Raw genomic sequence first — 12,159 nt, forward strand, 5'->3', positions numbered from 1 at the left:
AGGAGGTCATGGGTGACCTTAGAGAGAGCAGTCTCAGTAGAGTGGAGGGGACGGAAGCCAGATTGGAGGGGGTCTAGGAGAGAATGGGAGTTAAGGAATTCTAGGCATCGATTGTAGACGACTCGTTCTAAGATTTTGGAAAGGAAGGGTAGTAGGGAGATAGGACGATAATTGGAGGGGGAAGTGGGGTCAAGAGCGGGTTTTTTTAGGATGGGGGAGACGTGGGCATGTTTGAAGGCAGAGGGGAAGGAGCCCTTGGAGATTGAGTGGTTAAAAATAGACGTTAAGGAAGGGAGGAGGGCAGGGGCGATGGTTTTAAGAAGGTGAGAGGGAATGGGGTCCGAGGCGCAGGTGGAGGGGGTGGCACTTGCGAGGAGGGAGGAGATCTCCTCTGAGGATACTGCAGGGAAGGATGGGAAAGTAGGGGAGGGGGTTGGTGGGGGGGAGGGGAGAGGCGGAGGGGTGACTTTGGTGAGCTCAGACCTGATCGTGTTGATTTTCGTGAGGAAATAGGTGGCCAGATCATTAGGGGTGAGAGATGGGGGAGGGGGAGGAACAGGGGGCCTAAGGAGAGAGTTAAAGGTCCGGAACAATCGGCGGGGGTGACGGGCATGGGTGTCGATGAGGGAGGAGAAGAAGCTTTGCCTGGCGGAGGAGAGGGCAGAGTTAAGGCAGGAAAGGATAAATTTGAAGTGTGTGAGGTCGGCTTGGTGTTTGGACTTTCGCCAGCAGCGCTCAGCAGCGCTCAGCAGCTCGAGCATAGGAGCGTAGGAGGCGGACGGAGGAGGTGATCCAGGGCTGTGGGTTAGTGGAGCGAGAGCGGCGGAGGGAAAGGGGGGCGAGAGAGTCGAGATGAGTAGAGAGGGTGGAGTTGAGAGCGGAGACCTGATCGTCGAGAGTGGGAAGAGAGGACAGGGCGGCAAGGTGAGGAGAGATTGGTATTTGAGTGTTTTGTGTCCAGCATGCCGTGCTAAGTGCCTGGGGGAGTACAGTTCAAAAATAGATATAAATTCCTGACCACTAAGAGCTTACAAACTAGATGGGAAAGATGGACATGATCTATTGGATATGTCCATAAGTGCTGTGGGGCTGGGAGAAGGGAAGAGACCCAAGCGCAAAAGCGATGCAGAAGGGAGACCTTTCAAGAAAGTAAGGATTTAGTTACGAAAGGCCTCTTGGAAACCTTTCTCTAGACCAAGTTTGCTGGGAACGTGGCTATGTTGTAATCTCCCAGATATTTAGTATAATGTCCTGCACACAGTAAGGACTCAATAAATAGGATTGATTGGAGGAGATGTGATTTCAGTAGGGATTTGAAGATGGGAAGAGCAGTGTTCTGTCAAATATGAAGGGGTAAGGAGTTCTAGGCTGTTGAATGGATTCATTCATTCTTTCAATCGTATTTATTGAGCATTTATTGTGTGCAGAGCACCGTACTAAGCGCTTGGAAAGTACAATTCAGCAATAAAGAGAGACAATCCCTGCCCACACCGGGCTTACGGGGCTAGAGAATGTGGACAAGGGGGCGGCGGTGGGGTAGATGAGACGGAGGTGGGTGGTGGTAGAGGAGTACAGTGTGTGGGTTGGGTTATAGTTCATCAGTGGGGTTAGGTATGAAGGGGGAAAGGTGACTGTTGAACGCTTTAAAGCTGTTGGTAAGGAGTGCTTAGGGGGAGGGGGAGATGTGGACTATATCTGTGTATATATCTGTCTCTCCCCACTTCAGTCTATACTTCACTCCACTGCCCGGATTATCTTTCCAATGAAATGCTCTGGGCATGTCACTCCCCTCCTCACAAACCTCCAGTGGTTGCCTATCAACCTTCACACGAAACAAAAACTCCTCACTCTTGGCTTCAAAGCTCTCCATCACCTTGCCCCCTCCTACCTCACCTCCCTTCTCTCCTTCTACAGCCCAGCCCGCACACTCTGCTCCACTGCTGCTCACCTCCTCACGGTGCCCCGTTCGTGCCTGTCCCACCGTCGACCCTGGCCCACGTCCTACCACTGACCTGGAATGCCCTCCCTCCTCACATCTGCCAAACTAATTCTTTTCCCTTCTTCAAAGCCCTACTGAGAGCTCACCTCCTCCAAGAGGCCTTCCCAGCCTGATCCCTCCCTTTCCTTCTGCCCCTCCTTCCCTTCCCATTCCCCCTACTCCCTCCCTCTGCTCTACCCCCTTGCCCTCCCCACAGCAGTTGTATATATTTGTATATATTATTTATTACTCTTTTTTATTAATGATGTGTATATAGCTATGATACTATTTATCTATCTTGATGGTATTGATGCATGACTGGTTTGGTTTTGCTATCTCTCCCTTTGAGACTGTGAGCCTGTTGTTGGGCAAGTATTGTCTCTATCTGTTGCCCAATTGTACATTCCAAGCACTTAGTACATTGCTCTGCACACAGTAAGCACTCAATAAATAGTGAATGAATGAATATAGGTGTGTATATATATATATATATAGATATAATTCTACTTATCTTTTTTAATGCTACTGATGCCTGTCTACTTGTTTTGTTTTGTTGTTCTGCCTCCCCCTGCTAGACTGTGAGCCCTTTGTTGGGTAGGGATTTCTCTGTTGCCCAGTTGTACTTTCCAATTGCTTAGTATAGTGCTCTGCACACAGTAAGTACTCAATAAATACAACTGAATGAATGAATGAATGACTGAGTGTTCTAAGAAAAATGATCAGGGAATGTGACTTTTATTGTACTCTCCCAAGCACTTATTACAGTGTTCTCTGCACAGTAAGCACTCGATAAATATGATTGAATGAATGAACGATCTTTGCAGCGGAGTGAAGTATGATCTGGAGGGGGAGAGACCGGGGGCAGGAAGGTCAGCAAGGAGGCTGATGCAGGAGAGGTGAGATTTCAGTGCTTGGATCGGAGTGGTAGTTTGAATGGACTGGAAAGGATGGATTCTAGAGATGTTAAGGTGAAATTGACAGGATCTGGTGGCCGAATGATTCAGTGAGTTGAATGAGAGAGAGAGGAGTGAGGCCTTGAGAGACAGGAAGCTCCAGGTGTGATTTCAGTCTTTAGAGGAGCTTGCTATCAGATGGGTCGAGTGGTTATTTATTGAGTGTGCTACCTAACCCAAAGCTCTCCCTCCCAAATACCAGGGTTAGTAGACAGGAAGGCAAGCGCAGCCATTCCGAGCCGGGCATCGAGCAAGGTTGAGTTGAATGAGATGCCCTTTTTAAGAGTGATAGCACTAATAGTATTAAGCGCTTACTAAGTCCATAGAACATTGATCTGTGGTGGGAATAATGATCAGTAGCATAAATATAAGACGGGATGGCCTGAGTGATGAAGGGAGGCACCCTCCTAGAGGAAGTGGCTTTGAAGAAGTGGAGAGATATAATTATCTCTAGACTCTAAGCTTCCGGTGGGCGTGGAAAATTGCCAAGACTTTGGGCTTGAGAGACATGAAGGATGGTGGTGCTGTCTACAGTTGACAGTGACAGAGTTTGGGTGGCATGATAGGGAGTTCTGTTTTGGACACGTTAAGCTAGAGGTGTCGGCGGAACAGCGAAGTAGAAAAGTCTTGGAGGCGGGAGGAAATGCGAGACTGTGGAGAGGGAGAGGGATCGGGGCTGGAGATGGAGATTTGGGAATCTTTTACCTAGTGGCAGTAGTTGAAGCCATAGGAGCGGATGAGTTCTCCAAGGGAGCGGGTGTAGATGGAGAATAGAAGGGGACCCAGAACTGAATCTTGAGGGTCTCATTGTTAGTGGGTGGGAGGCAGAGGAGGAGCCTGCGAAAGAGACTGAGAATGAGCGACCAGAGAGATAGGAGGACGACGGGGAGAGGACAGTGTCAGTGAAGCCGAGGTTGGATAGTGTTTCCAGGAGAAAGGGCTAGTCGACAGCGTTGAAGGTAGCCTAGAGGTCGAGGAGGATTAGGAGGCCGTTGGATTGGGCAAAGAGGAGATCGCGTGTGACCTTTGAGTGGTGGTTTCTGTGGAGTGAAGAGGACGGGAGCCGGATTGAAGAGGGTCGAGGAGAGAATTGGAGGAGAGGAACTTGAGACAGCGGGAGTAGGCAACTTGCTCAAGGAAATGAGAGGAATGGTAAGAGGGAGATGGGGTGATAACCAGAGGGAGCCTTGGGGTCAAGAGCGGGGGGCGGGGGTGTTAGGGTAGGGGAAACCGGTAGGAAAGAAGCCACTGGAGAGTGAACAGTTGAAGTAGATGGTCAGGAAGGGAAGGGGCGAGTACTTTGATACGGTGTGAAGGGATGGGATCAGATATGCAGGTGGAGGGAGTGGATTTTGAGAGAAGGCAGAAGATCTCCCCTTGGTCTGCTGGGAAAGATGGGAGAATAGAAGAAGGGGCAGGAGGAGGGAGGTATTGGAGAGGTGCAGGGGTGATTTTAGGAAGAACACGCCTGATGGCTTGGGTTTTCTCAAAGTAGGTGGTCAGGTCACTGGGGGCGAGGGATGGGGGAGGTTGGGGGATGGAGGTTTGAGGAGAGAATTAGACATCTGAAACAATAACTACATTCTTGAGCTTCTTGCCAGTTTGGAGGTGTAGGTGTAGAGAAGCAGCCGAGTCTAATGGGTAGAGACCAGGCCTGGGAGTCAGAAGGACCTGGGTTCCAATCCCTGTTCTGCCACTTGTCGGCTGTGTGACCGTGGACAAGTCACATCGTTTCTCTGTGCCTCGGTTCCCTCATCAGTAAAATGGGCATTATGACTTTGAGGGCCCAGGTGGAGGAATGTGTCCAACCCAATTTGTTTGTATCCTCCCCAGTGCTTAGCACAGTGCCTAGAACATAGTAAGCGATTAACGAATACCAGGGTTCGTGGACAGGAAGGCAAGTGCAGCCATTCCGGGCTGGGCATCAAGCAAGAAGGAGAGACAACTACAAGTCCTCCTCTTTGCCTTTTGAAAAAGCACCACTGTCACCGCTCAAGCCCTTCCCCACATGGGCCTAAGCACTGCTGTAAATAACCAAATAAAAAGTGGGTAAGTAAAAAGATAGCATTTATTAAGTACTTCTTATCTAACACTGGAGTAGACAGGCACCAGATAATCAGATCTGACACAAGCCCTGCTCCATAAGGGCCTCTCAATCACAGTTTCCTCATCTATGGTGTCCCGGGGCCCTATAGAATGTTATTTGGAGATTATTTGAACCAAAGCCACTAGATTATTTGAATCGAAACTAGTCAGGGTGGGTGCTAAGCATTCGTGATTGGATTTGGGAGTTTGAATCTGATCTTCCACAATGCAAAATAAACCATATGCGAGCTTAATTATCTCTAATATTGATAGAAAGTACTCATTGAATACTATTAATTAATTGATTGAGAAGCAGCGTGGCTTAGTGGAAAGAGCACGGGCTTGGGAGTCAGAGGTCGTGGGTTCTAATCCCAGCTCCGCCACTTTTTGGCTGTGTGAGTGTGGGCAAGTCACTTCACTTCTCTGTGCCTCAGTTACCTCATCTGTAAAGTGGAGATTAAGACTGTGGGCCCCTATGTATCTACTTAATATCTACCCCAGTGCTTAGAAAAGTGAGTGGCTTTGGAGAAGCAGTGTGGCTCAGTGGAAAGAGCATGGGCTTTGGACTCAGGACTCATGAGTTCGAATCCCAGCTCTGCCACTTGTCGGCTGTGTGACTGTGGGCAAGTCACTTAACTTCTCTGTGCCTCAGTTCCCTCATCTGTAAAATGGGGATTAAGACTGTGAGCCCCACGTGGGACAACCTGATTCCCCTATGTCTACCCCAGCGCTTAGAACAGTGCTCGGCACATAGTAAGCGCTTAACAAATACCAACATTATTATTAGTAGTAGTAAGTGCTTAACAAATATCATTATTATTATTATTGTTATTATTATTAATACCCCAGAACTTAGAACAGTGCCTGGCACATAGTAAACTCTTAACAATTATCATCATCCTCATCATCATCACTATTATTATTTGAGTTGGTAATAACAATAGGTAGGAATGATCCGGGACCACAGTGCCTATAGAGACTGTGTCTGATCCCGGCTCTGCCACTTGTCAGCTCTGTGACTGTGAGCAAGTCACTTCTCTGGGCCTCAGTTACCTCATCTGTACAATGGGGATTAACTGTGAGCCTCATGTGGGACAACCTGATTACCCTGTATCTACCCCAGCGCTTAGAACCGTGCTCGGCACATAGTAAGCGACTGTAAGCCCGTCAGAAGGCAGGGACTGTATCTGTTGCCAATTTGTACATTCCAAGCGCTTAGTACAGTGCTCTGCACGTAGTAAGCGCTCAATAAATACTATTGAATGAATGAACAAATACCAACATTATTATTATGATTACGAAATTCGATTGAATGAATGATTATATCTTAGTGTTTAGAACAGAACTTGGCAACTCGTAAGCATTTAACACAGTCCACAGTTAATCATTATTAGAGAAGCGGCGTGGCTCAGTGGAAAGAGCCCGGGCTTGGGAGTCAGAGGTCATGGGTTCGAATCCCGGCTCTGCCACTTGTCAGCTGTGTGACTGTGGGCAAGTCACTTGACTTCTCAGGGCCTCAGTCCCCTCATCTGTGAAACGGGGATTTAAAAATGTGAGCCTCCCGTGGGACAACCTGATTACCCTGTATCTCCCCCAGCGCTTAGAACAGTGCTCTGCACATAGTAAGCGCTTAACAAATACCAACATTATTAGTAGTAGTAGTAGTAAGTAGTATTTAGACAGAAATTGATGCTTTGAGGAAGGACGAAGTGATATTTGCAGAGTCACCAGCAGGTGGCAGACTCTCCCCGTTATTCGACTTTGAGGAATATTTCTATTTTCCTGAGGGGGAGGAGGAGGAGGATTGTTTTTCATTTACCCATTTCTTAACTTTCTGATGACTATCTCGTGGGGCCAGAAGCAAATGAGAGACAAGAGAGAACGCAGCTAAAGGGGAGAGATGGATCAGAAACCTCCCAAAGTCTAGGAGAACTTATAGGGACATATATTGGATGATTCCGTTCATTCAGACAGTCTTATTTATAAGAACTTACTTTGTGCAGACCGCTGTACTACGCTCTTGGAAAAGCCCAGTACAACATTAAACAGTGACATTCCCTGCCCGTTGCCGGTGCAGGACTCATTTATGACATAGTCCAAAGCTGTTTGTTTTTTTTTTAACGGTATTTGTGAGCACTTGCTCTGTTTTAAGTGCCGGGGCAGATGCAAGTTTTATCAGGTTGGACACAGACTCTGTCCCACATGGGGCTCACAGTCTAAGTAGGAGCGAGTAGGATTTAGTCCCCATTGTACAGTTGTGGAAAGTGAGACACAGAGAAGTTGTCACCTGCCCAAGGCCACACAGCAAGCAATGGGCAGAGCCCCAGATTAGAACCTCTAACAGTCCTCTAACTCCGAGGCCTGAGATCTTTCCACTAGGCCATGCTATTTCTCTGAAAAGCTCGGATCAAACCTGCGAGCTTGATGTTATAATGTTTGTTTTTATGTCAGTGTGGCAGGACGTCGGGAAGGAGAGGAGGATGGGAGAGGATGTTCACACAAGACTGGCTTATATTCTCCTTGAATCAACATTCAAGAGGATAAGTTTCGTAGCCATTTTGATAAATGAATGATATTAATAATACTAAGTGCTTAACAAAAAGCACTGGGGGGGCAGGGGCGGGGATATAAAATAACCAGGTTGCCCTTGTCTACCTGGGGCTCACAGTCCAAGGAAGAAGAGGTATTGAATATCCATTTTACAACTCCATAGAAGTTAAATGACTTGCCCAAGGTCATACAACAAGCAAGAAGTGGCAGAAGTGGGATTAGAATCCAGGTTAACCAACCAATCAGAACGATTGAGGGCTTACTGTGTGCAGAGCACTGTACTAAGCGCTTGGAAGAGTACAATATAGTAGAATTGGCAGACACATAATAATAATAATAATAATGTTGGTACTTGTTAAGCGCTTACTATTTGCAGAGCACTGTTCTAAGAGCTGGGGTAATTTCAAGGTCATCAGGTTGTCCCCCGTGAGGCTCACGATCTTAACCCCCATTTTACAGATGAGGTAACTGAGGCCCAGAGAAGTGAAGTGACTTGCCCACAGTCACCCAGCTGACAAGTAGCAGAGCCGGGATTTGAACCCACGGTCTCTGCCTCCCAAGCCCGGGCTCTTTCCACTGAGCCACGCTGCTTCTCTGACACTGCTGCTTCTCTGTGCTTCTCAGACACATTCCCTGCCCACAGAGAGCTCACAGTCTAGAGGGGGAAAGAGACATTAATATAACTAAATAAATGACCGTCTTCTGACTCCCAAGCCCATTCCTTTCCCCTAGGGCACATACCTTGAGCTTTCATTTCCCAAAGAGCCTTTCACTTCGGCGTTTTTATTTCGTCTTTGCCACACCACGATGAGGTAGGGTGTGAACCTGATTTGGATTTTTGTTTATTTTTATTCAGCGAATGAAGCCGAGGTCCAGGCGAGTGGCAGAGGCAGACTAAGACACCGGTGAAAACGCTGGGGCTCACCAGGGATTGGGGGGAGAGGGGCTCAGCCTCTGTCTTTGCCTGCCTATCTGCCAGGCAGTCATCAGTCAGTGGTATTTATTGAGCACTCCCTGTGTGCAGAGCATTCATTCATTCATTCAATAGTATTTATTGAGCATTTACTATATGCAGAGCACTGTACTAAGCGCATGGAATGTACAATTTGGCAACAGATAAAGACAATCCCTGACCATTGACGGGCTCACAGTCTAATGGGGGGAGACAGACAGACAAAAACAATAGCAATTAATAGAATCAAGGGGATGTACAGCTCATTAACAAAATAAATAGGGTAATAAAGATATATACAAATGAGCAGATGAGCATAGTGTTGAGGGGAGGGGAAGGAGCAGAGGGAAAGGGGGGGAAAGGGGGCTTAGCTGAGGGGAGGTGGAGGGGAAGGGTAGAGAGGCAGCAGAGGGAGCAGAGGGAAAAGGGGAAGCTCAGTTTGGGAAGGCCTCTTGGAGGAGGTGAGCTCCAAGTAAGGATTTGAAGAGAGGAAGAGAGTTAGTTTGGCGGAGGTGAGGAGGAGGGGATTCCAGGACCACGGGAGGACGTGGCCCAGGGGTCGACGGCGGGACAGGCGAGAACGGGGGACGGCGAGGAGGTGGGCGGCGGAGGAGCGGAGCGTGCGGGGTGGGTGGTAGAAAGAGAGAAGGGAGGAGAGGTAGGAGGGGGCAAGATGATGGAGAGCCTCGAAGCCTAGTGTGAGAAGCTTTTGTTTCGTGAGGAGGTGGGCGAGAGGTCTGCCGTGCTGCCTTCCAGTGAGGGTGAGGGTGGGGGGTGTGGTCCTGGGCTGGGCTACTGAATGGGTCGGCATCCCCGAAAACCTATCTCCGATTGAGCCTGGCTCAGGATGCCCCCCAAGCACCCTGTGCTTGCCCCTTCCCCTGTTTTTTTTAGGGTCAGAATTGGGATGCGCATGAAGTAGAAATGAAGTCAGAACCCTCGTTTGATGTGACCTCGTGGATATAATGATAATAATGGTATTTGTTCAACACTCATAATGTTCCAGGCACTGTATTACGCGCTGGGTTAGATACAAGCAAATCCAGTTGGACACAGTCCCCGTCCCCATCGAGGGCTCATAATCTCAACCTCCATTTTGCAAATGAGGTAACTGAGGCACGGAGAAGTAAAGTGACTTGCCCAAGGTCACACAACAGACAAGTGGCAGTGTAGGGATTAGAACCCATGACCTTCTGATTCCCGGATCCACGCTCTATCCACTATGCCGTGCCGCTTCCCATGGGCATAGATCTGGGAGTCAGAGAACCTGGGTTCTAATCCTGGCTCTGCTACTTGCCGGCTGTGTGACCTTGGGCAAGTCATTTAACTTCTCTGGGCTTCGGTTCCTTCATCTGTGAAATGGAGATTTGTTACCTGTTCTTACTCCACTCAGACCGTGAGACCTTTGTGGGCTAATGACTTTATCGATCAATGGTATTTACTGGGTGCTTACTGTGTGCACAGCACTGTCCTAGGCTGTAAGCTCCTTGTGGGCAGGGAATGTGTCCGTTATATTGAACTCTCCCTAGATCTCTGTACAGTGCTCTGAACAGAGTATGTGCTCAATAAATCAAATTGACTGACTGTACTGTGCTTGGGTGAGCACGATGCAACATATTTGGTAGACGAGTTCCCAGCCCTAAAGTGGGTTTATGGTTTTGAGGAGATAAATTTAATTTGACTGCATTGTATCTTCCCCAGCACTTAGTAAAATACCTGGCCCATGCGAAGCGCTAAACAAATACCCACATTATCATTATTATTGTAATAGGGGATTTGTAGGGAGAGATTTGTAGGGATTTGTAGAGCTCCACCTCCTCCAGGAGGCCTTCCCAGACTGAGCCCTCCCGTTCCCTCTGCTCCTCCTCCCCTCCCCATTCCCCCGATTCCCTCCCACCGCTCTTCCCCCTTCCCCTCCCCACAGCACTTGTGCCTATTTGTATGTATTATTTATTACTCTATTTTGTTAATGATGTGAATCAGCGTGGCTTAGTGGAAGGAGCCCGGGCTTGGGAGTAAGAGGTCGTGGGCTCTAATCCCGACTCCGCCACTTGTCTGCTGTGTGACCCTTGGCGAGTCATTTAACTTCTCTGGGCCTCAGTTACCTCATCTGTAAAAATGGGGATCAAAAAATGTGAGCCCCACATGGGACAATCTGATTACCCTGTATCTTCCCCAGCACTTAGAACAGTGCTCTGCACATAGTAAGTGCTTAACAAATACCATTATTATTATTATTATTATGTATCTATGATTCTATTTATCTTGTTGGTATTGACACCTGACTACTTGTTTTGTTATCTGTTTCCCTCATTTAGACTGTGAGCCCCTTGTTGGGCAGGGATTGTCTCTATCTGTTGCTGAATTGTATATCCCAAGTGCGTAGTACAGTGCTCTGCTCATAGTAAGCGCTCAATAAATACGAATGAATGAATGAATGAATGAATGAATGAATGAATGAGAAGGTGTGAGCAACAGAGATCCCTACAAATCTGGAAAGAGTAAAAGGCCTCTCATGTTGTTTTTTGCAGTGCCACTTTGTCTTCACCTCATGGCATGAACCATGAAGACATTGGTTCAAAGAGAAGCTCTTACTGGTTTCTAGAAGGTTTGTTACATTTCGTTCGTGAGACCCAGAGCTTTTATCAGCCACGATCTTCCAGGTGGAGGTTGTGGGCTTTTGGGGAGACTCGGTGCTTCGTTTTGGATGGAGGGTGCAGGGAGAAAGGATTGAGAATTGTACCCTCTACGGGCTAGTGAGGAGGAATCTGGTCATTCCCAAAATAAGGCAATGCTTAGTCATTACCACCCTCCTCACCCCAGGCTCTCAGGCATTTGTTGTCATTGCCTCTGTTTCCCTCTCTTGATCCAGGAAACTCTTGCTCTGTCATGAATGGGATCCAGAGGACTGATGAGCCTCCTCATCGTGCTCTTCTGCTCTCTCTCCACTATCCCTCAGAAGCTGGGCCGCAGCAGCAACTCCCAACAGCTTTCCTTTGTTTTTTAATGACATTTGTTAAGTGCTTTCTATGTATCAGACACACGGTAGGCAAGTCAGTTAGGTCAGACACAGTCCCTGTCCTGCATGGGGCCCGCAGTTTCCTTGCCACGTTCACTTCAAGGCACTTATGCTTCGACTCTTCTATTTCTCCTCTCCCTAATTTATTTTAGTGTCTGTCTCCCACTGACGCTCAGAGAAGTAAAGTGATTTGTCCAAGGTCACACTGCAGATGAGATGGAGCTGGGATTAGAATCCATGGACCCTGACTGATGTCTATATCTGTAATTCATTCATTTATTTTATTGTCTGTCTCCCACTGAAGCTCAGAGAAGAAAAGTGATTTGTCCAAGGTGACACAGAAAGATAAGATGAAGCTGTGATTAGAATCTGTGAACCCTGACTGATGTCCATATCTTTAATTCATTTATTTTATATTATTGTCTGTCTCCCCCTCTAGACGGTAGCCCCACTGTGGACAGGGATTGCGTCTGTTTATTCAATAGTATTTATTGAGTGCCTTCTATGTGCAAAGCACTATACTAAGTGCTTGGAATGTACAGTACTCTCCCAAGTGCTTAGTAGAGTGCTTTGCACCAAGTAAATGCTCAATAAATATGATTGAATGAGCGAATGTTTTGTT

Source organism: Ornithorhynchus anatinus, chromosome 3 (genome assembly GCF_004115215.2).
Source record: "Ornithorhynchus anatinus isolate Pmale09 chromosome 3, mOrnAna1.pri.v4, whole genome shotgun sequence".
NCBI classification, from domain to species: Eukaryota; Metazoa; Chordata; class Mammalia; order Monotremata; family Ornithorhynchidae; genus Ornithorhynchus; species Ornithorhynchus anatinus.